Source organism: Mirounga angustirostris, unplaced genomic scaffold (assembly GCF_029215605.1).
Source record: "Mirounga angustirostris isolate CCGP_5_RB_7025 unplaced genomic scaffold, mMirAng1.0.hap1 SCAF_11, whole genome shotgun sequence".
Lineage (NCBI taxonomy): Eukaryota > Metazoa > Chordata > Mammalia > Carnivora > Phocidae > Mirounga > Mirounga angustirostris.
The window spans coordinates 54,534,811-54,560,427 of record NW_026991719.1 but is presented as its reverse complement, the minus strand read 5'-3'; the positions used below and the strand labels follow the sequence as shown (position 1 = coordinate 54,560,427).

General features: G+C 35.6%; 1 protein-coding gene across 2 annotated transcripts in view; it reads left to right on the top strand.

Annotated features, from left to right (window-relative positions):
• Positions 1-25,617, top strand: part of OPHN1 (oligophrenin 1) — a 729,824-nt gene that overhangs the window by 614,061 nt on the left and 90,146 nt on the right. The window lies entirely within an intron of this gene.

Sequence of the window (25,617 nt, the reverse complement as noted above, 5' to 3'; positions counted from 1 at the left end):
TTATATGTGAATTGTATCATAGGTAAATAAAAAAAATAAATACTTCCAAACTCCAGCATAGACCTACTGGTATATGTACTTTTAAAATACCTTTATTGAGGTATTTTTGATTTTTAAAAAATAGAGTGGGCACATTTAATGTATACAATGTGAATAAACTTGGAGATATGTATACATCCATGAAACCATCGTCACAATCAAAATAATAATATATCCATTACCTCCAAAAAAAATGAAATATAAAACGGAAAAACAAGAAAGAAAATCATTGAAACAAAAAGGTGATTATTTGAAAATATCAATAACATTGAGAAACATCTAGTAAAACCGACAAAGAAAGAGAGAAGGCATAAATTACCAATATCAGGAATGAAATAGGGCATATAAAACTACAGATATTGCTGTCATTAAAGTGAAAAAAAGGGAATATGAGAAAGAACTCTATGCATATAAATTCAACAACTTAGATTAATGAACCAATTTCTCATAATCCACAAATTACTAATATACATCCAGTAAAAAATAGGTAAGTTAACCATGAGAGACTATGGACTCTGAGAAACAAACTGAGGGTTCTAGGGGGGTGGGGGATGGGTTAGCCTGGTGATGGGTATTAAAGAGGGCACGTACTGCATGGAGCACTGGGTGTTATACGCAAACAATGAATCATGGAACGCTACATCAAAAACTAATGATGTAATGTATGGTGAATAACATAACAATAAAAAAATACGTTAAAAAAAAAAGAGTCCTAGAAAACTGAGTCCAAAATTTGAAAGTATGTGAAAAAAAGAAATCTTCAGGTTCACATGGTTTCACTATAATATTATACAAAATGTTTAGGGAGGAATTTGTACTAATTCTATATGGAATGTGGAAGACATTGCTTTTGCACTCTTGAAGTTTATAACAAAGCATGGAAATTAAATAATAAATAATTATAAGTGTAATTAGTACTAGGAATTTTCCATACAGTTCCATTGCACCATGTACTTCTAAATACTCATGCATCTATAGTATAATAAAATCCAACATTTCCTGAGTGAAAATGGGAGCAGCATGAGGCTAGGGTGTAAATATAGGGTAGATGTTCCTAAGGAATGATACATAAATTGATATCTTAAGGATAAGTAGGAATTGACTAGGTAAAAAAAGAGGGGAGAATATTCAGTTGTAAAGAATATCATGTTTGCAGCTTTAAGATGGAGGAGGGCTTGGCATGTTGAAGGAACTGAGAGGTCTAATGTGGCTGGAGTGGAAATAGAAAGGTTGCAAGTGGAGATAGATAAAGCTGGGAAACTAAATTTAACTTTGTATGTCAAGTTAAGTATTTGGGGCTTTCTCCAATGGGCATTTGAAAGGCACTGAAGCAGAGATGAGATACAATCAAATGCTCATTTTTAAAAGATCACTTTGGCTAATGTGTGAAGGATTGAAGGGGCATAAGAACAGTTATGTTGATTGATTAAGAGACTATTTCATTAGGCCAGTCTAGAGGTGAGAGTGGACTAGCCTGGATTCACAGCTGAATGTATGGAGGGAAGAAGATGGAATAAAAATATTTTAAAGATATAATAAGAGGATTTACTGATAGGTTGTCTGTGGAGGGTGATGGCAAGGGAGGAAGACAAGATGGCTTTTACAATCCTCTCTTTGTCTGCGAAGTTGGTGTTGCCACCAATGAGAATATTCCCAGTATATATAATATGCCTGGCACAGCACCTGGTACATAGAAGGTGCTCTGGAAATGTGAATTCCCTTATACTTCAGTAATAATATAAACAAAACAAAACCTAAAGCCCAGTTCTCCCATTGCTTAGATAGCATTTGCTTCACTGAAGGGAACCTTGGGAGACAATCAACCTCTGAGGCTTCCCTCTCAGGAGGAGGATTGGCCTAAAGCAGATGGCAAATTGATGACTATGCTATGATGAAACCTCTAGGGGCCTCTGGAATACTCTGATATTTGCAAATTTTTTAAAGGAAGTGACCCGAGAACCCAGTCTTGACGGTCCTTATGATCTTCTCAGCAAAAGGGTCCCTATGCCTCATGAAGATTATTTGGCCAGAGGCTTGCCCTATGCCAGGATAAACCACCACCCTTTCCTTCTTGGACTGCTGCCCCCACACAAAAAAGAAAATGGCTTGGAAGTGGTCCAGAGTAGGGAAAGCTGAGAAAGGAATGCATGAAAAAAAGCTGCCTGCAAAGAAGGATAAAAGCAAGGAATGCAATGACCTGCCTGAGGGGCAAGGAAGGAAGCTAAGTAATAGAATAAACAGACTTCAAGGAGAAAAAGAGTGAGAGTAAACACAGATGGGGAAGAAAAATAACTTATCTTTAGAGATTCACTTTTGATTGTCTAAGTTGGAGTTCTGAGAGTCACAGCCAAAAGGGACCTATGAAGCCTAAGGATAAGCATTTTCTCTGGTGTGACAGATATATTGGCTATCTGTGTGATCTTGGAAACATCTTACCACTCTAAACTTCAATTTCCCAAAAGCAACATGAGAGGTTGGGACTAGAATAAACTCTACCAGCATGTGATTTTAGATGAATATGAAAAATCAAGTGGGCATTACAGGTAAATGAAGTGACTTAGTTATTAGACAGTTAACCCTGGCAGTGGAGGGTAGAAGGGTGCAGAAGATTGGGACCTCTTTCAAAAGATACCATGCATAAAGCACATGCCACAAACTCTGTCAAATAAATGTAAGACTTACATAGTCACCCACCAGTGGACTCCTGGGTTTTCTCTGAGTACATCTAAAACCTGGGATTTGGCTCTGGCTACAGAATGCCTGTCCTGATGCCTTGCAACATATTTATCATCTCTGGCAGGTCTGAAAATTTTGCTTATTTAAATGATAGCTAATGTCCTCATTAGAAGAATACACAAAAAAAGATAATTTTGAAAATCTCAATAATTTGTCCAAGACAACCAAAAAGTAAAATGTAAGCCTAATACATCACTTTAATGGCATTATCTAATTAGAAGAGGGACAAGATCTATAGGTGGGAGCTTGATAAAACAGATTTGAGTTTAATATAAGAAAGAACATTGTAGGGGCACCTGGGTGGCTCAGTCGGTTAAGCGTCTGCCTTCAGCTCAGGTCATGATCTCAGGGTCCTGGGATAGAGCCCCATGTCGGGCTCTCTGCTCAGCAGAGAGCCTGCTTCTCCCTCTCCCTGCCACTCCCCCTGCTTATACTCTCTCTCTTTGTGTCAAATAAATAAATAAAATCTTAAAAAAGAAAGAACATTGTAGCTGCCTCAGGGTGGGGATGAGGCCCATTACCATAGGTGACCACAGAATAAGTTTTGGAAGCTAAATGTATCTTTCATAATACCTGATCTCCTTTTATGTTAAAGTTATTAGGAAGTTTTAAGTTGCAAGGAAAATGAGTACCTGGATTAGCTAAGAACAGATCATGTTATACAGAGGTGTCTTGGGGGATATGGAGGCCATGGTGGTGAGATGGAATTGTGTGACCTCAGGGAGAATGAGAATAATGACTCAGCATCATTCAAGATATAACCACAGTTCCAATGGCTCAGATATCTTTTTGATCCTCCATAAAGAAGAACACCATTTCTCCCTAGGTCTTTCTTTATTTAAATGCCATGGTTATACTATCAAAGTGAGAAGGAAGCTCTGATTGATTTTATTTGTCACTGAGCATTACATAGGCATTGTCACATAGGTTTCTTCTCCTTTTCATACAGTCTTTGCATCAGAAAATCTTGAGGCCCAAGGATATCTCCAGGAAGTCCACAGACTCCCTAAAATTCTTGGCAAAGTATAATCAAAGTGCAGTTTTACTTTCACTGTTTATAGATGACATGATAGTCTATGTAGAAAACTCGAAAGACTCAACCAAAAATTTACTAGAACTAATAGGTGAATTCAGCAAAGTCATAGGATATAAAATCAACACACAGAAGTCTGTTATATTTCTATACACCAATAATGAGGCAGCAGAAAAAGAAATCAAAGAAATGATCCCATTTGCAATTGCACCAAAAATAATAAGATACCTAGGAATAAACCTAACTAAAGAGGTAAAAGATCCAATTAAGAAATGGGGAGAAGACATCAATAGACAATTTTCCAAAGAAGACATCCAGTTGGCTTACAGACACATGAAAAGATGCTCAATATCATTCATCATCAGGGAAATACAAATCAAAACCACAATGAGATACCATCTCACACCTGTCAGAATGGTTAAAATTAACAACACAAGAAACAACAGGTGTTGGTGAGGATGCGGAGAAAGAAGAACACTTTTGCACTGTTGGTGGGAATAAAAACTGGTGCAGTCACTCTGGAAAACAGTTCAGAGGTTCTTCAAAAAGTTAAAAGTAGAACTACCCTATGATCTAGCAATTAAATAGGTATTTACCCAAAGGATACAAAAATACAGATTTGAAGCGGTACATGCACCTGGATGTTTATAGCAGCATTATCAATAATAGCCAAACTATGGAAAGAGTCCAAATGCCCAATGACTGATGAATGCATAAAGAAGATGCAGTATATACATATACAATGGAATATTACTCAGCCATAAAAAATGGAAATCTTGCCATTTGCAACAATATGGATGGAGCTAGAATGTATTATGCTAAGTGAAATAAGTCACTCAGAGAGAGACAAATACCATATGATCTCACTCACATGTGGAATTTAAGACATAAAACAGATGTACATAAGAGAAGGAAAAGAAAAAAAAAAGGAGAGAGGGAAACAGGCCAGAAGAGACTCTTAATGATAGAGAACAAATTGAATGAAGGTTGATGGAGGGAGGTGGGTGGGGGATGGGCTACATGGGTGATGGGTATTAAAGAGGACACTTATTGTGATGAGCCCTCGGTGTTGTGTGTAAGTGCTGAATCACTGAATTCTACTCCAGAAACCCATATTGCTCTGTATGTTAACTAAGTAAAATTTAAAATTAAAAAAAAAGAAAAAAATGTGCAGTTTTATCAGGAGGAAAGAATTTTATTATCCCTAATAGGTTAAGAAACACTGTTGGAGAATTTTTTTTAGATTTGACAGGATCCTTGATTCAATTATGTGTGGACTGACTATTAGGGTCCCATACCACATGGCATAATAATCTTATTGAGAAACAATTGCTTAAGGCTGCTTGTCCAGAAGGAGTCAGTGTAAGAAGCAAGCATGTAGAGCTTCTTGTAATATACATTTGCTAAACAGTTTCTGTTTAATCCTCATATCTAAAATTATAAATAATCATTATTATTGCTCTTTATTGGGTATTTACTATGAAACTAATACACTGACATCCTCTGAGACAGGCAATGTTAAGGAAATGTGAGGAAACTGAGGCTTGGAGAGGTTAAATAACTCATTCATTATCACACAGCTAGGTATTAGTATAGCTAAGATTTGAATCTATGTAGTTTCTAACTTCAGAGCTGGGCCTCTTAAATACCAAGTTTTAATTGTCTAAAAATATGTCTATAAATATCATTTATATGCATAACAATTTGTATTGAAAACAGGACTATCAAAATAACAGCTCATTAAATTGAAACAAGGCATGAATAAGAACCTGAAATGAAATACTCCCCACTTCTTATGCCAGGGCAGCTCCTTAATGGAAGGTACTACAGTTGGGTTCATTGTCTGGAAAATACACCATCATATCAAAGATCTTAAAATGTGCATACCATTTGTTCAGCAAATATATCTCTAAGAACATTTTTAAGCAAATATTAAGGATGACTATAAAAACTTGGCTATGATGGTTTCCCCAACATTATATTTTAAATTATTATTTAAAAAAATATTGATACATTAAAATTTACTCTTTTGGTATAGCGTTCTATGACTCTTGTAATCACCAGCACAATCAATATGTGAAGTTCTTTGACTGAAAAAATTTTGCACTGCCACAGTCACACCTTCTGCCCATTTCCAACCACTGAAAACCATTCCTATAGTTTTGCTTTCTCCAGAATGTTATATAAATGGAATTATAAAGTATTTAGTCTTTGTGTATGGCTCCTTTTGCTTAACAGGATGCATTTAAGTTAATCTACATTTTTGCATGTTTTATTGTTGAGTAGTATTACATTATATGAATGTACCAGTTTATTTATCCATTATCATCAGTTGAAGTTCTTTGGATTGCGTCAAATTTTTCGTGATTATATATAAAGCCACTATAAATACCCACTTTACAGTTATTTTTGTGAAAATAAGTTTTCATTTATCTTAGGTAAGTGCAAAGTGGTATCTTGGTGTGATTTTAATTGTAATTCTCTAATGACTAATGATATCTTATTTTTTAATACAAGTAAAGAAATTCAAATGTGAATTTAAATATTGACAGGTCTTTTGAAAAATAGCTTTATTGAGATATAATTTACATACAATAAACTGAACATATTTAAAGAATACAATTTAATATGCATGTAACTATGAATTTAAAATTTTTATCTTTTACCATATTTGGGCAGGTTTTGAACATAATTTCTTCAAAAATTTTTTGTGCCAATATCTTTTTTCTCCTTTTTTGAGAATCCAATGACCTAAATGTCACACACTCTGATGTTATTCCATAGGCCTCTGATACTCAGTTTATTTTTAATATTTTTCTCTGTTCCAAAGATTTGATAATTTTTATTGATATTTGTCATATTTATAATGACATTGATCCTGTCCAGTGATTCATTTTTTTTCATTTTCTACATTTATATATTATAATATGATTGCCACTGTAGAGATAATTAGCCCCACTATCCAACACATAATTATCATTTCTTTTCAGTAGTTGGAATAATTAAGTTCTAGTTTCTTAGCAACTTCGATGATTATAATAAAATATTGCTGTCTATATTTGCTATCCTGGAAATTAAATCTCTAGGACTTGGTTACTACTTGTTGCAAGTTTGTACTCTTAAAAACCATCTGTCCACATCCCCTCTTTCTTTTTACGAGTTTTGGCTTTTTTTGAATCCACATATAAGTGATTTTTTTGCCTTTGAGTATAGTTGGCACACAATGTTACAGTAGTTTCAAGTATACAGCATAGTGATTCAACAGTTCTATACATTATGCTATGCTAACCACAGGTGTAGCTACCATCTGTCACCATGCAACACTATTATAACAGCATTATAATACCATTGAATATATTTCCTAGCATTTGTTTTTCACACTCTGAAGTATTTGACTTAGCATAATGCCCTCAAAGTGTATCCATGTTGTTACAAATGGCAGGATGTCTTTGTTTCTCATGGCTGAATAATATTCATATATATATTATTCATACCCCCACATCTATTTGTTCATCCACTGATAAGCACTTAAGTTGTTTCCATAGTTTGGCTCTTGTGAATAATGCTACAATAAACATGGGAGTTAATATATCCCTTCAATATCCTGTATTCATTTCCTTTGGTATATACCCAGGAGTGGAATTGCTGAATCATTTGGTTGACCTATATTTGTACACCAACAGTGTACAAAAGTTCTCTTTTTTTCCCCCACATCCTCACAAACACTTCTTATCTCTTGTCTCCTTGATAATAACCATTCTAACATGTGAGATTTGTGTACCTGTTGGCCCTTTGGATGTCTTTGGGAAAATGTCTATTTAGTTCCTCATTTTTTAATTAGATTTTTTTGTTATTGACTTATATGAGTTATTTATATATTTTGGATATTAACCCCTTATCCAATATAAGTTTGCAAAATGTTCCAATTCTATAGATTTTCTTTTTTGTTAATTGCTTCTTTTGCTGTTAAGAACTCTTAAGTTTGATGCAGTATCATTTGTTGATTTTTGTTTTTGTTGTTTGTGCTTTTGGTGTCAATCAAAAAATCATTGCCAAGACCAATGTCAAGGAGCTTCTTCCCTATGTTTTCTTCTAGGAAATTTATTGTTTCAGGTCTTATGTTTAAGTCTTTGCTCCATTTCAAGTTAATTATTGTGAGTTGGTAAGATATGGGTCCAATTTCATTTATTCTGCATGTGTTTATCCAGTTTTCCCAGCACCATTTGTTGAAGAGACGATCTTTCCCTATTGTGTTTTCTTGGCTCCCTCGTCAGATATTAGTTGACCATATATGCAGGGCTTTAGTTTTGGTCTCTGTATTCTGTTCCATTGGTCTATGTGTCTCTTTGTATGCCAATACTATACTGATTTTATTACTATAGCTTCATAGTATAGTTTGGAATCAGGAAGTGTGATACCTCCAGTATTGTTCTTTTTTGTCAATATTTCTTTAGTTATTTGTGGCCTTTTGTAATTCCATACTAATTATAGGATTGTTTCATTCTATTTCTATAAAGAATGTTTCTGGTATTTTGTTGGGGATTGCACTGACTCTATAGATGATGTTTGGTGGAATAAACATTTTAATATTAATTCTTGCAGTGCATAAACATGGCATGTCTTTCCATTTATGTGTCTTAGATTTCTTTCAACAAAGTCTTGGTTTTTACTGTACAAATATTTCACCTCCTTGGTTAAATTTATTCCTAGACATTTTATTGTTTTTAATGTTATTGTGAGTGGAATAGTTTTCTTCATTTCTTTCTCAGATATTTCATTGTTAGTGCATAGAATTGCAACTGAATTCTGTATCAATCTTATATTCTGCAACTTGACTGAAATTTGTTGATTAGTTCTAATAGTTTTTTGGTTTGACTCTTTGGGATTTTCTGTATGCAAAATTGCATCATCTGCAGATAATTACAATTTTTTACTTTTTCCTTTCTAATTTGGATGTCTTTTACTTCTTTGTCTTGCTTAATTGCCCTAGCTAGGATTTCTGGTACTATCTGGAGTAAGACTGGTGAGAGTGGCAATTCTTGTTTTGTTCTTAGAGGAAAAGATTTCAATTCTTTACTATTGTGTCTAATATTACCTGTGGATTTGTTGTGTATGTACAGCCTTTAATATGTTGAAGTATATTCTTTCTATAACCAATCTGTTAAGGGTTTTTAACATGAAAGGGTGTTGTACTTTCTCAAATGCTTCTTCTGTATCTATTGCAATGGTAATGTGTTTTTTCTCTCATTTATTAATGTGATGTATTACATTTATTGTTTTGCATATGTTGAAACATCCTTGCATCCCAGAGATAAAATCCATGTGTTCATGGCCTTTAAATGTGTTCTTGAATTCAGTTTGCTATTTTTTGTTCATAATTTTTGCGTCCATATTCATCAAGGTAGTGGCCTATAGTCTTCTTTTCTTGTAGTGTCCTCATCTGGCTTTGCTATCATGGTAATGCTGACCTTGTAGAATGATTTTGGGAGTGTTCCCTCCTCTTCAATTTTTTGGAAGAGTCTGAAAATGATTGATATTAATTCTTTACATTTTTGGTATAATATACCAGGAAAGCCATCTGGTCCTGAAGATGTCTGTGTTGGGAAATTTTTGGTTACTGATTCAATCTCTTTGCATGTTATTGGTCTATTTAGATTTTCTATTTTTTCCTCATTCGGTCTTGGTAAGTTATGTCTTTTTAGGAATTCATCCATTTCTTTTAGATTATCTAATTCTGTTGACATGTACTTGTTCATAGTTGCCTCATAATCCTACGTATTTCATAGTATCAGTGTGATATCTCCTTTTTCAAATCTCATTTTATTTATTTGAGTCTTCTCTCTTTTTTATAGTTACTCTAGCTAAAGTTCTGTCAATTTCATTTATCTCCAAAAAACCAGCTCTTAGTTTTATTGATCCTTTCTGTTTTTTTTCTAGTCCCTATTTCATTTTTTCTGCTCTGATTTTTTATTTCTTTTCTTCAGCTAACTTTGGACTTCATTTGTTCTTTTTCTATTTTTTTGAGGTGTAAAGTTGGGTTGCTTATTTTAGATCTTTCTAATTTATTTTTTTATTTTATAAATTTATTTTTATTTCAAGTATAATTAACATACAGTGTTATATTAGTTTCAGGTGTATAATATAGTAATTCAACAATTCTATACATTTCACAGGGGTCAACACCCTAAGTGTACTTTTAATCCCCTTCACCTATTTCACCCATCCCCCCATGCAGGCCCCCTCAGGCAACCACCAGTTTGTTCTTTATAGATATATGGACACTTGGGTTGCTTTCATGTCTTGGCTTTTGTAAATGATGCTGCAACAAACATAAGGGTAAATATATCTTTTTGAATTAGTGTTTTCATTTCTTTGGGTAATTACCCAGTTGTGGAATTACTGGATCATATAATAATTCTTGTTTTGATTATATGATAATTCTATTTTTAATTTCTTGAGAAACCCTCATACTGTTTCAACAATGGCTGCATCCACTTGCATTCCCACCAAGAGTGCATGAGAGTTCCTTTTTCATCATATCCTCACCAACACTTGCTGTTTCTTGTGTTTTTAAAATTTGTATTTATCTTTTAAATTCCAGTATAATTAACATATGGTGAAATAGTTGAAGGGGATAGAGTGCACTCACTGTGATGAGCACTGAGTATTGTATAGAATTGTTGAATCACTATATTGTACACCAGAAACTAATATAACACTGTATAATTCTTGTGCTTTTCATTTTAGCTATTCTGACAGGTGTGAGATCATATCTCATTGTGGTTTTGATTTGTATTTACCTAATAATTAGTAATGTTGAGCATCTTTTCATGTGTCTGTGGCCATCTGTATCTGTCTGGGAAAATGTCTATTTATGTCTTCTGCCCATTTTTTAAATTGGATTATTTGTTTTTATGATGTTGAGTTGTATAAGTTCTTTATATATTTTGAAGATTAACTTCTTATTGCATATATCATTTGCAAATATCTTCTTCCATTTCATAAGCTTTCTGTTTTGTTGATGTTTCCTTTGCTGTGCAAAAGAAAGATATTCATTATAGTGTAGTCCCAATAGTTTATTTATTTATTTATTTGTTTCCCTTGCTTTAGGAGACATAGCTAGAAAAAAGTTGATACAGCCAATGTTAAAGAAATTACTATCTCTGTTTTCTACTAGGAATTTTATGGTTTTGAGTCTCACATTTAGGTTCTCAATCCCTCTTGAGTTTGTTTTTGCATGTGGTGAAAGAAAGTGGTTCAGTTTCATTATTTTGCATGTAGTTGTCCAGTTTCCCCAATACCATTTGTTGAAGAGACTGTCCTTTCCCCATTGTATATTCTTACATCTTTTGTCATAGATTAACTGACCATAAAATCCTGGGTGTATTCTAGGGCTTTCTATTCTGTTCCATTGATCTATATGTCTGTTTTTGTGCCAATATTATACAGCTTTGATTACTACAACTTTGTAATATATCTTGAAATCTGGGATTGTGATGCCTTCAGTTTTGTCTTTGTTTTTCAAAATTGCTTTGGCTATTCAGGATCTTTTGTGGTTTAATACAAATTTCAGTATTATTTGTTCTAGTCTATGAAAAATGCTGCAGGTATTTTGATAAGAATTACACCAAATGTGTAGATTGCTTTGGATAGTATAGACATTTTAATAATATTTGTTCTTCCAGTCCATGAGCATGGAATGTTTTCCATTTCTTTGTGTCATCTTCACTTTCTTGCATCAATACTTTACAGTTTTCAGAATATAGGTCTTTCACCTTCTTGGTTAAGTTATTCCAATATTACTCAGTGATCAGAAAGGATGAATATCTACCATTTACATTGACATAGGTGGAACAGGAGGATATTATGCTAATTGAAATAAGTCAATCAGAGAAAGACAACTATTATATGGTTTTACTCATATCTGGAACAGAAGGAATAGTGCAGAGGACAACAGGGGTGGGGGGAACTGAATGGGAAGAAATCAGAGAGCGAGACAAACCATATGAGACTCTTGACTCTGGGAAACAAACTGAGGGGTGCAGAAAGGGAGAGGGAATGGGGGGATGGGGTAACTGGGTGATGGGCACTAAGGAGGGCACGTGATGTGATGAGCATTGTGTGTTATACACAACTAATAAATCACTGAACATTATATCAAAAACTAATGATGTACTATACATTGACTAATTGAATTTAAATAAGAAATAATAACTATTGATAGGTTTGTTCTTATTGCAATTTTGTTACTTATTTTATCATTGTTTTTGTGGTTCCTTTCTGTTCCTTTCTTCTCTTGCGCTTTTCCCTTCTGGTTTAGTGGTTTCTTTTAGTGATATTTTTGGATTCTTTCCTCTTTGTCTTTTGCTTGTCTATTACATATTTTTGATTTGTGGTTACCATTAGGTTTAAATAGCAGACTTTATTAGGTTGACAGTTAAGTTGGAACATTATTGCAAAAGCACTCAATTTTTACTCCCTTTCCCTCTTTTTATGTATATGATGTCATATTTGTAGATTTTTATTTTGACAATGCCTTCACATTTTTATAGATATAATTGATTTTACTGCTTTTGTGGTTTATCGTTTTGTACTGGTTTTATAGGTGATTAATACACTATTTTGATTATGTTTGTATGCATCTGTGCATTGTTTTCCTTTGCTGGCCTTTCCTTTCCACTCAAAGAATTCCCTTTAACATTTCTTACAAGGCTGATTTATTAGTAATGAATTCCTTTAACTTTTGTTTGTATGAGACACTTTTTATCTCTCATTCTATTTTGAATGATTGCCTTAATGGGTACAGTGTTGTTAGTTGTAAGGTTTTTTTCCTTTCAGCACTTTGAATATATCATGCCCCTCTCTTCTGACATGCAAAATTTCTGCTGAAAAATTAGCTGATAGACTTAAGGGGTTTCCTTTATATGTAACCGTTTTCTTTTCTCTTGCTTTCAAAATTATCTCTTTATCTCTACTTCTTGTCATTTTCATTATTATGTGCCTTGGCCTGGTCATCCTTGGGTTGATTTTGGGGTGGATATCTGTGCCTCCTGGATCTGGATTTCTGTTTCCTTTCCCAGATTAGGGAAGTTTTCAGCTACTATTTCTTCAAATAAATATTCTGTCCCTCTTTTTTTCTCTTATTCTTCTAGGATCCTTGTAATGCAAATTTTATTATGCTTAATGGTGTTGCTGAGTTTCCTTAACCTATTCTCTTTTGTTATTCTTTTTTTTCTATTTTCTGTTCTGCTTGATTTCTTTCCATCACTCTGTCTTCCATATCACTGATCTATTCTTCTGCTTCCTCTAGTCTACCATTTTTTCCCTCTAGTTTATTTTTCCTGCTAGTGTATTTTTAATAACAGTTACTGAATTTTTCATCTCTCATGGTTCTTTTTCATATTTTTTAATTCTTGGTTGAAAGTCTCACTAAGATTCTCCACTCTTTTCTCAAGTCCAAAAATTATCCTTATGATCATCACTTTGAATTCCCTATCAGGAATATTGCTTATCTCCATTTTATTTAGCTCTTTTGCTGTGATTTTGTCATGTTCTTTCATATGGGAAATATTCTTTGGTCTCCTCATTTTGTCTAACTCTCTGGATCTATATCCGTGTATTAGGAAAGTCAGCTATATCTCCTGATATTGGAAGTAGTGGCCTCATGAAAAAGAGATCCTGTAGTGCTCTGTAGTGCAATTTCCCCTGTTTATCAGAACCTGACTTCAGGTGTGTCTCCTATGTGTGCTACATGTGTTCTACTATTGTGGTTGAGTCATGTTTGCCTTACGTCTATTCAGTTGAAATAAACATAAACTTTGCCTGTTGTGGAAAGGATTTTGTCACTGTGCTGTTAAGGGGTCAGTCTTGAGCCTCCTTGGGCTTGGGTTGGGTCAAACCCTTAGTCCATTTGCCCAAACTGTAGTCACACCAAAAAGACGGTGCTCTCCCTGTGTTGTTTCCTGTGAGGCTTTCATTGGTGGGTGGGGCCTTTAGTCAGACCAGATATCTGCCTCCTGTCTGTCTGTTGGAGTTCCTGTGATTCTGAGCTACAGATTTCTCTGTTTGTGCTGCCCCATGTGAGGTTTCCATTGGTGGAAGAAACGAGCAGTCAGATTAGATGCCTGCCCCCAGCCTACTGCTGGGGCTATAGTCTCACTGGTGTATGCAGTTGACTCCACCCACCCTTCCTGGGCCTAATGTCACTTTGGGGTGCTCCTGGCTACTGTTAGGGCCAACTGTATAATGAGACATGTCTGGTGTAGCTTTGGCTAGACTCCTGCCAAGTGATGCTGGTTAGATGGAGCAGTCCACTGGAGCATGGCGGCAGAGTGTGTGGTATTAGAAAAGTATACACTATTCGGCTTGCAAGCTGGGACCTGAAGCCACTTTGGAAAGACTCCTGCTGAGTGGGGTAAGTTAGATGGGACAAGTCTCTAGGAGAACGTGGAGGTGGGATTCACAGTATTATTAAGCCAAGAAGTAAGTGTTGGCAATGGTTCCTGCAGGTGTCTGTGTATCTGACTGGTGGGAGAGGAACAGAAATGGTGCCCGCCAGCTCTTTTGTTCTTGAAGAAGCCTCCTAAAGGTCCCTGCCCCTCCAGCATATGTCCTGAGATTATTTAATAAATCTAGCTTCTTTTCTTCAGGGTAGGAGTTAAGATGGTGAGGAATAGGGGGACCCGAAGCTTGTTTCATCCCTCAAACACAGCTAGGTAAATATCAAATTATTATTATTCCTTTTAAACAATCTTTTTTATTATGTTACATTAATCACCATACATTACATCATTAGTTTTTGATGTAGTGTTCCATGATTCATTGTTTGCCTATAACACCCAGTGCTCCATTCAGTATGTGCCCTCCTTAATACCCATCACCAGGCTAACCCATCACCCACCCCCCTCCCCTCTAGAACCCTCAGTTTATTTCTCAAAGTCCATAGTCTCTCATGGTTCCCCTTCCCCTCCAATTTCCCCCCTTCATTTTTCCCTTCCTGCTATCTTCTTCATTTTTTTTTAACATATAATGTATTATTTGTTTCAGAGGTACAGGTCTTTGATTCAACAGTCTTACACAATTCACAGCGCTCACCATAGCACATAACCTCCCCAATGTCTATCACCCAGCAACCCCATCCCTCCCACCCCCCACCACTCCAGCAACACTCAGTTTGTTTCCTGAGACTAAGAATTCCTCATATCAGTGAGGTCATATGATACACATCTTTCTCTGCTTGACTTATTTCGCTCAGCATAACATCCTCCAGTTCCATCCACGTCGTTGCAAATGGCAACATTCATTCCTTTTGATGGCTACATAATATTCCATTGTATATATATACCACCTCTTCTTTATCCATTCATCTGTCGATGGACAACTTGGCTCTTTCCACAGTTTGGCTATTGTGGACATGGCTGCTATAAACATTGGGGTGATGTACCCCTTCGGGTCCCTAATTTGTGTCTTTGGGGTAAATACCCAGTAGTGCAATTGCTGGGTCATAGGGTAGCTCTATTTTCAACTTTTTGAGGAACCTCCATACTGTTTTCCAGAGTGGCTGCACCAGCTTGCATTCTCACCAACAGTGTAGAAGGGTTCCTCTTTCTTTACATCCCTGCCAAAATCTATCATTTCCTGACTTGTTAATTTTAGTCATTCTGGCTGGTGTGAGATGGTATCTCATTGAGGTTTTCATTTGGATTTCCCTGATGCCAAGCGATGTTGAGCACTTTTTCATGTGTCTGTTGGCCATTTGGATGTCTTCTTTGGAAAAATGTCTGTTCATGTCTTCTGCCTATTTTTTGATTGGATCATTTGTTCTTTGGCTTTTGAGTTTGTTAAGTTCTTTATATATTTTGGATACTAGCCCTTTATCTGATATGTCATTTGCAAATATCTTCTCCCATTCTGTCAGTTGTCTTTTGGTTTTGTTGACTGTTTCTTTTGTTGTGCAAAAGCTTTTTATCTTGATGAGGTCCCAATAGTTCATTTTTGCCCTTGCTTTTGGTGATGTTTTTAGGAAGAAGATGCTGTGGCTGAGGTCGAAGAGATTGCTGCTTGTGTTCTCCTTTAGGATTTTGATGGACTCCTGTCTCACATTTAGGTCTTTCAACAATTTGGAGTCTATTTTTGTGTGTGGTGTAAGGAAATGGTCCAGTTTCATTCTTCTGCATGTGGCTGTCCAATTTTCCCAACACCATTTGTTGAAGAGACTGTCTTTTCCATTGGACATTCTTTCTTGCTTTGTCAAGGATTAGTTGACCATAGAGTTGAGGGTCCATTTCTGGGCTCTTTATTCTGTTCCATTGATCTATGTGTCTGTTTTTGTGCCAGTACCATACTGTCTTGATGATTACAGCTTTGTAATAGAGCTTGAAGTCTGGAATTGTGATGCCACCAGCTTTGTTTTTCTTTTTCAACATTCCACTGGCTATTCGGGGTCTTTTCTCATTCCATACAAATTTTAGGATTATTTGTTCCATTTCTTTGAAAAAAATGGATGGCATTTTGATGGGGATTGCATTGAATGTGTAGATTGCTCTAGGTAGCATTGACATCTTCACCATATTTGTTCCTCCAATCCATGAGCATGGAATGTTTTTCCATTTCTTTGTGTCTTCCTCAATTTCTTTCATGAGTATTTTATAGTTTTCTGAGTACAGATTTTTTTGCCTCTTTGGTTAAATTTATTCCTAGGTATCTTATCGTTTTGGGTGCAATTGTAAATGGGATCAACTCCTTAATTTCTCTTTCTTCTGTCTTGTTGTTGGTGTATAGGAATGCCACTGATTTCTGTGCATTGATTTTATATCCTGCCACTTCACTGAATTTCTGTATGAGTTTTAGCAATTTGGGAGTGGAGTCTTTTGGGTTTTCCACATAAAGTATCATATCATCTGCAAAGAGTGAGAGTTTGACTTCTTCTTTGCCAATTTGGATGCCTTTTATTTCGTTTTGTTGTCTGATTGCTGAGGCTAGGACTTCTAATACTATGTTGAATAGCAGTGGTGAGAGTGGACATCCCTGCTGTGTTCCTGACCTTAGGGGGAATGCTCTCAGTTTTTCCCCCATTGAGAATGATATTTGCTGTGGGTTTTTCATAGATGGCTTTTATGATATTGAGGTATGTACTCTCTATCCCTATACTCTGAAGAGTTTTGATCAAGAAAGGATGCTGTACTTTGTCAAATGCTTTTTCTGCATCTATTGAGAGGATCATATGGTTCTTGTTCTTTCTTTTATTAATGTATTGTATCACATGGATTGATTTGCAGATGATGAACCAACCTTTCAGCCCAGGGATAAATCCCACTTGGTCGTGGTGAATAATCCTTTTCATGTACTGTTGGATCCTATTGGCTAGTATTTTGGTGAGAATTTTTGCATCCATGTTCATCAGGGATATTGGTCTGTAATTCTCCTTTTTGATGGGGTCTTTGTCTGGTTTTGGGATCAAGGTAATGGTGGCCTCATAAAATGAGTTTGGAAGTTTTCCTTCCATTTCTGTTTTTTGGAACATTTTCAGGGTAGGTATTAATTCTTCTTTTAAATGTTTGGTAGAATTCCCCTGGGAAGCCATCTGGCCCTGGGCTTTTGTTTGTTGGGAGATTTTTGATGACTGCTTCAATTTCCTTAGTGGTTATAGGTCTGTTCAGGTTTTCTATTTCTTCCTGGTTCAGTTTTGGTAGTTGGTACATCGATAGGAATGCATCCATTTCTTCCAGATTATCTAATTTGCTCGCATATATTTGCTCATAATATGTTCTTATAATTGTTTGTATTCCTTTGGTATTGCTTGTGATCTCTCCTCTTTCATTCATGATTTTGTTTATTTGGGTCCTTTCTCTTTTCTTTTTGGTAAGTCAGGCCAGGGGTTTATCAATCTTGTTAATTGTTTCAAAGAACCAGCTCCTAGTTTCGTTGATCTGTTCTACTCTTCTTTTGGTTTCTGTTTCATTGATTTCTGCTCTGATCTTTCTTATTTCTCTTCTCCTGCTGGGTTTAGGCTTTATTTGCTGTTCTTTCTCCAGCTCCTTTAGGTGTAGGGTTAGGTTGTGTATTTGAGACCTTTCTTGTTTCTTGCAAAAAGCTTGTATTGCTATATACTTTCCTCTTAGGACTGTCTTTGCTGCATCCCAAAGACCTTGAACAATTGTGTTTTCATAGTCATTTGTTTCCATGAATTTTCTTAATTCTTCTTTAATTTCCTAGTTGACCCATTCACTCTTTAGTAGGATGCTCTTTAGCCTCCATGTATTTGATTTTTTTCTGACCTTCCTCTTGTGAATGAGTTCTAGTTTCAAAGCATTGTAGTCTGAAAATAGGCAGGGAATGATCCCAATCTTTTGGTACCAGTTGAGACTTGATTTGTGACCTAGGATGTGATCTATTCTGGAGAATGTTTCATGGGCACTAGAGAAGAATGCGTATTCTGTTGCTTTGAGATGGAATGTTCTGAATATATCTGTGAAGTCCATTTGGTCGAGTGTGTCATTTAAAGTCTTTATTTCCTTGTTGATCTTTGGCTTAGATGACCTGTCCATTTCAGTGAGGGGGGGGGTCTTAAAGTCCCCCACTACTGTTGTATTGTTGTTGATGTGTTACTTTGCTTTTGTTATTATTTGGCTTATATAATCAGCTGCTCCCATGTTAGGGGCATAGATATTTACAGTTGTCAGATCTTGTTGGATAGACCCTTTAAGTATGTTATAGTGTCCTTCCTCAGCTCTTATTATAGTCTTTCGTTTAAAATCTAATTTGTCTGATATAAGGATTGCCACCCCAGCTTTCTTTTGGTGTCCATTAGCATGGTAAATGGTTTTCCACCCCCTCACTTTCAATCTGGGGGTGTCTTTGGGTCTAAAATGAGTCTCTTGCAGAAAGCATATCGATGAGTCTTGTTTTTTCATCCAACCTGATAGCCTGTGTCTTTTGATTGGGGCATTTAGCCCATTTATATTCAGGGTAAGTATTGAAAGATATGAATTTAGTGCCATTGTATTGCCTCTAAGGTGACTGTTACTGTATATTGTCTGTGTTCCTTTCTGGTCTAGGTTGCTTTTAGGCTCTCTCTTTGCTTAGAGGACCCTTTTCAATATTTCTTGTAGGGCTGGTTTCCTGTTTGCAAATTCCTTTAGTTTTTGTTTGTCCTTGAAGCTTTTTATCTCTCCTTCTATTTTCAATGACAGCCTAGCTGGATATAGGATTCTTGGCTGCATATTTTTCTCATTTAGTGCTCTGAATATATCCTGCCAGTCCTTTCTGGCCTGCCAGGTCTCTGTGAATAGGTCTGTTGCCAATCCAATGTTTCTACCATTGTAGGTTACATATCTCTTCTTCTGAGCTGCTTTCAGGATTTTCTCTTTGCTCTGAGACTCCTAAGTTTTACTATTAGATGTTGGGGTGTTCACCTCTTTTAATTGATTTTGAGGGGTGTTTTCTGTGCCTCCTGGATTTTGATGCCTGTTTCCTTCCCCAAATTAGGAGAGTTCTCTGCTATAATTTGCTCCAATATACCTTCTGCCCCTCTCTCTCTTTCTTCTTCTTCTTCTGGGATCCTAATTATTATAATATTGTTTCATCTTGTGGTATCACCTATCTCTCGAATTCTACCCCCGTGATCCAGTAGTTGTTTCTCTCTCTTTTTCTCAGCTTCTTTATTTCCATCATTTCGTCTTCTATATCACTGATTCTCTCTTCTGCCTCATTTATCCTAGCAGTTAGAGCCGCCATTTTTGATTGCACCTCATAAATAGCCTTTTTGATTTCGACTTGGTTAGATTTTAGTTCTTTTAGTTCTCCAGAAAGGGTTTCTCTAATATATTCCATGCTTTTTTCAAGCCCAGCTAGTATCTTTAAAATAATCATTCTGAACTCTAGTTCTGACATCTTAGTAATGTCTGTATTGATTAGGTCCCTGGCAGTCGGTACTGCCTCTTGTTCTTTTTATTGAGGTGATTTTTTCCATCTTGTCATTTTGTCCTGAGGAGAAGAGATGAATGAGAGAACAAAATGCTAACAGGGTAACAATGACCCCAGAAAAATATACACTAAACAAATCAGAAGAGACCTGAAACTGGGGGAAAAGAAAGGGAAAGGAACAGAAAGAGAAATAAAAGAAAAAGATAAAAAAAAGCAAAATATGATCAAATATGATCAGGCTGGTGCATAGATCAGTGCCACACACTAGTTGCGTGTATTTTGGTCTGTTAGAAGAAAGTGCCTCCCAAATTTTTAAAGAAAGAAAAATATATGTGCAAAAATAAGGGTAAATATGATGAAAAGATGGAATATGATTGTAAAGAAGAAAATTATAAACAATTTTATAAAAGGAATTGATAAGAAGTTGGTTGAAAAAAGAAAGAAGAGGATTTTTTTTTTTTTAAAAAAAGGAAAGAATGTGATCAGGTAGGAGACTAGAACAAAGCCATACACTAGATATTTAGGATATATTTTGGTCTGTTAGAAGAAACTGTATCCCAAAATTTTAAAGAGAGAACAACTTAGATATATATATATACCAAAAATAAGGTTAACTACTATGAAGGGATAGAATGTGAGTCTAAAAATGAAAAATAAAAAAGATTTTTAAAAAAGGGATTGATAAGATGTTGGCTGAAACAGGGAAAAAGAAAAATTTAAAAAAAAAAAAGAAAAGAAAAAGAAAATTAAAAATAATTAACTTTGAAAGACTAAAGAATCATGGGGAAAAAGCCATGAATTCTATGTGTAGTATTCCCTTAGCACTGGAGTTCTGCCATTCCCATTGATCGGTAAACCTGGTCTTGGCTGGCTGTTCTTGCTGATCTTCTCAGGGAGGGGCCTGTTGCCGTGGTTCTCAAATGTCTTTGCTGGATGCAGAATTGCCCCGCCCTTGCCGGTCGGGCTAAGTAATCTGCTTGGGTTTGTTCTTGGGAGCTTTTGTTCCCTGCAAGCTTTCCATACAGCTTTGGAGGATGAGAGTGAAAATGATGGCCTCCCAATCTCCGTCCTGGAGGAGCCAGGAGCTCAGGGCCCCACTCCTCAGTGAGCCCCCAGAGAAAAGCAGTCAATCACTCCTATCTCCCCAGTCTCCTGACGCATTCTGTGCTCACCCGGCCTGTGACCAAGCATTTCTATCTCTGGCACATGACCCCATGTGTAGTCTCCAAACCCAGCAGATTGCTGTGGTGCACCCCCACCCCCAAAAACAAATAATCCAGTTAAGAAAGTGGCAGAAGACATTAATAGACATTTATCCAAAGAAGATATCCAGATGGCTAACAGACCCATGAAAAGATGCTCAACATCACGCATCATCAGGGAAATACAAATCAAAACTATGATGAAATACCACCTCACACCTGTCAGAATGGCTAAAATTAACAACACAGGAAACAGCAGATATTGGTGAGGATGCAGAGAAAAGGGAATCTTCTTGCACTGTTGGTGGGAATGGAAACTGGTGCAGCCACTCTGGAAAACAGTATGGAGCTTCCTCAATAAGTTAAAAATAGAACTACCCAGTGATCCCACAATTGCACTACTAGGTATTTACCCAAAGGATACAAAAATATAGATTGGAAGAGTATATCCACCCTTATGTTTATAGCAGCATTATCAACAATAGCTGAACTATGGGAAGAGCTTGACTGATGAATGGATAAAGAAGATGTGTGATTATTATTATATATATAATATTATATTATATATATTACTCAGACATCAAAAAGAATGAAATCTTTCCTTTTGCAAAAACGTGGATGGAGGTAGACAGTGTTATGCTAAGCAAAATATGTCCGAGAAAGACAAATACCATATGATTTCACTCATATGTGGAATTAAGGAAGCAAAACAAATGAACATATGGGAATGAGAAAAAAAAAGAGGGGGAAGCAAACCATAAGAGACTCTAGAGAAGAAACTGAGGAGTGATGGAGGGAGGTGGCTGAGGGATGGGCCAAACGGGTGATAGGTATTAAGGAGGGCACTTGTTATGATGAGCACTGGGTGTTATATGTAAGTGATGAATCACCAAATTCTACTCCTGAAACCAATATTACACTATGTGTTAACTAAGTAGAATTTAAATAAAAGTTTGGAAGAAAAAAAGTAAATAAATCTCCTTCCAGCATACCCCAGGCACTTTTCAAACTGCTGCTTCTATGATGTATCTCAACAGGGCTATTTGTTATGCTGGGTCTTTAAAGGCTGAGACTGTTTCCTATAGCCCGCAGCTATCCCAGAGCCAACCTTACTGCTTTTAACGTTCCAGCTGCTAAACCTCACTGAGTGTAAAAAGCTCATGACTTTATGCCCCTCTAGTTTTCAAAGCCAAATGTTATGGGTACTCATCTTCTCAGTGCAGGTCCCCTATGTTTGGGGTGCCTAGTGGGTCTGTTCCTCTCCCTTCTCTGTGCTTGTGGTGTCTCTCCCATTTGTGATTAGTCTCACAGTTTAGTTTTGTTGCCAAGTACCTCTCCACCTTCTTACTATTTTTGATATGGCCTTCTTTCTAAGATTAACTGTGGAGAGTCTGTTCTGCCAGGCTTTAGTTCATTTTCTGGGTTAGTTACTCTGATGTGGCTCTTACCCAGTTGTATCTGTGCTTAAGGTTCTCCTACTTTGTCATCTTCCCAGGCTCCCTTTTATTTCTTAATATATGTATTTACTGCTATAAATTTCCTTTCAGAACTGATTTGCAGCATCCCACAATATTTGGTATATTGTGTTTCCACTTTCATTTGTTTTAAAATGTTTTTATTTCCCTTTTGATTTCTCATTTACCCATAGGTTGTTCAAAAATGTGTTGTTTACTTTCCTATAGATCTTGCAAATCTATTTACCTATAGATTTTTCACCTGTCCTATCTTTGTTGATTTTAATATTCATACCATTGTGTCAGAAGAGATATTGGTATGATTTTAACCTTCTTAAGTCTTCTAAGACTTGTTTTGTGTCCTATTATATAATCTATCTTGGAAAATATACTGTGTGCACTTGAGAAAAATGTTTATTCTGCTGCTATTGGTTGGAATGTTTTATATATACATCTAGTAAGTCCAGTTGTTCTAAAGTGTGCTTCAATTTTAACATTTTATTGTTGATTTTCTGTGTGGATGATCTATCTATTGCAGAAAGTGGAATATCATAGTCCTCTACTATTATTTTACTGTTTATTTTTCCCTTCAGATTGGTTAGTATTTGCTTAATATATGTAGGTGCTCTGATGATGGGTGTTCATATATTTATGATTGTTACATTTTCCTTTTTTATTGAAGTATAGTTGACATAGTGTTATATTAATTTCAGGCATACAATATAATTATTCAACAATTCTATACATTATTCAGTGCTCATCACAGTAAGGATACTCTTAATCCCCTTTATCTATTTCACCCATTCTCCCACCTACCTCCTCTCTGGAAACCACCAGTTTATTCTCTGTATTGAAGAGTCTGTTTCATTTGTCTCTTTTTTTCTTTATTAATTTGTTTTCTTTCTTAAATTCCACATATGTCTTCTTGATGTATTAGCTCCTTTATTATTATTCAATGACTTTCTTTGTCTCTTGTTACTGGTTTTGCCTCTAAGTCTAATTTGTCTAAGTATAGCTACTTCCACTTCTGTTTTCCACTTGCTTGAAATATCTTCTTCCATCCCTTCACTTTGAGCCTGTATGTCTCCTTAGAGCTGAAATGAATCTCTTGTAGGCACCATACATTTGGGTCTTTTAAAAATATTTTCTGCTATCATGTGCTTTTTGATTAGTGAATTCAATCTGTTTACATTTAGGGTGATTATTGATATGTAAGGACCTATGACTACCATCATGTTTTTTGCCTTCTAGTAATTTTGTATCTTCATTTTTTCTTTTTCCTTCTGTTTCTGCCTATTTTTGTAAATTGGTGCTTTTCCATGGTGGTATGCTCTGTCTCCCTACCCTCCCCCATTTTTGCTGCATCAATCTACTCTAGATTTTTGCTTTGTCATTACCATAGGGCTTACCTTAAACATCTCATAAATAAAACAATAAATTTTATGTTGATAGCAACCTATCTTTATTTTTGTATAATCTCTACCCTTTCCTCCTCCATTTTTATTTTTTGATGTCACAATCTACCTCTTTTTATCCTCTGTATTTGTTAATAAATTATAGTAGCCATAATTCTTTTTTAAAGATTTATTTATTTATTTATTTATTTGAGAGAAAGCATGAGTGGGGGTAGGGGCAGAGGGAGAGAATCTTTAAGCAGACTCCCCACTGAGTGCAGAGCCTGATGCTGGTCTGAATCCCATGACCCACGAGATTATGACCTAAGCCAAAACCAAGAGTCAGACATGAATGAGCCACCCAGGCACCCAGCTGTAGTTATTTTTAATACTCTTTTCCTTTAACTTTTCTACTATAGTTAAGTGGTTAACATTCCATTCTAATATAGAGTTACAGTTTTCTAATGTCTATTGACTGTCTATTTTTCACTCACTAAAGTGTTGTGTACTTTCATATGTTTTCATGCCACTGATTAGCATCTTTTCTTTTCAGCTTGAAGAACCTCTTCTAGCATTTCTTATAAGGCAGGTCTACTGGTGGTGAGCTCTCTCAGCTTTTGTTTCTCTGGGAACGTCTTTTTTTCTCCTGCATATCTGAGGGATAACTTTGCCAGATAAAGTACTCTTGGTTGGTAACTTTTTGGTCTTTCAACACATTGAGTATGTCATTCCATTTTCTCCTGGCCTATAGAGTTTCTGTTGAGAAATCTGCCGATAATCTAATGGGAGTTCCTTTGTAGGTTACCTCCTTTTTTCTCTGGTTGCCTTTGAGATTCTTTATCAATGATTTTTGACAGATTCATTATAATATGTCTTAGAGAAAGTCTCTTCTTATTGAGATAATAGAGGGTTATATTAGCTTCATGTATTTGTGTGTCCAAGTTCTTTTCCAAGTCTGGGAAATTCTCAGCTATTATTTCTTTTAATAAACTCTCTGCCACTTTCTCCCTCTTTTCTCTTTCTGGAATCCCAATTATTCTAATATTTTCCTTTCTGATAGAAACTGTTAGCTCTCATAGGGTTTCTTCACTTTTAGAAATCTTAGTTCTTTCTTCTAACTGAATTATTTCTATATTACTATCCTCTAGTTCACTTATTCCATATGGCCTTCTCTATTACCAATGCACTCTATTGAATTCTTCTCATTTCTTGAATTCTATATAATTTAATAATTATATATTATATAATATATATTTTATACATTTTATACATGATATATATAAAATATATATTATATAAATTATACATATAATTTAAAATCTCTTTGGTAAAGAACTTCTGTTTATTGATTTTATTCTTGAGTTCATTGAATTATGTTCTGAGGTTTCTAATAGCTTGGATTATGTGCAAAGACTATTTTGAATTCTTTATTGGTTAGTTCACAATATTTTGTGTCTTTGAGTTCAGTAGTTGGGGAATTACTGTTTTCTTTTTTCAATTCAATATTTGTTTGATTTTTTCATGGTGTTTGTAGGTTTGTGCTTCTGCTTTCACATTTGATGTAGCAGACACCTCCTTAACTAAAGTTTTATGTCTTCTACAGTTCTTACAATTCAATAGGCTGGTTATTTGAAACTTTTTTTAATATTCCAGAAAGTGACACTATAGCTTGTTTGTAGTTTCTCTCTGGCCCACTGACCTTGGCCTATTATCTGAGGACCCTGTTTTTACCAGAGCTTACTCTCACAGATGCACTCTGGAGTACTTACAAGGAAATGGCAGCAGAGTTGGGAAAGGTGTGGATTTAGCAGTTGGGGCTTGGATGGTGTCCACAG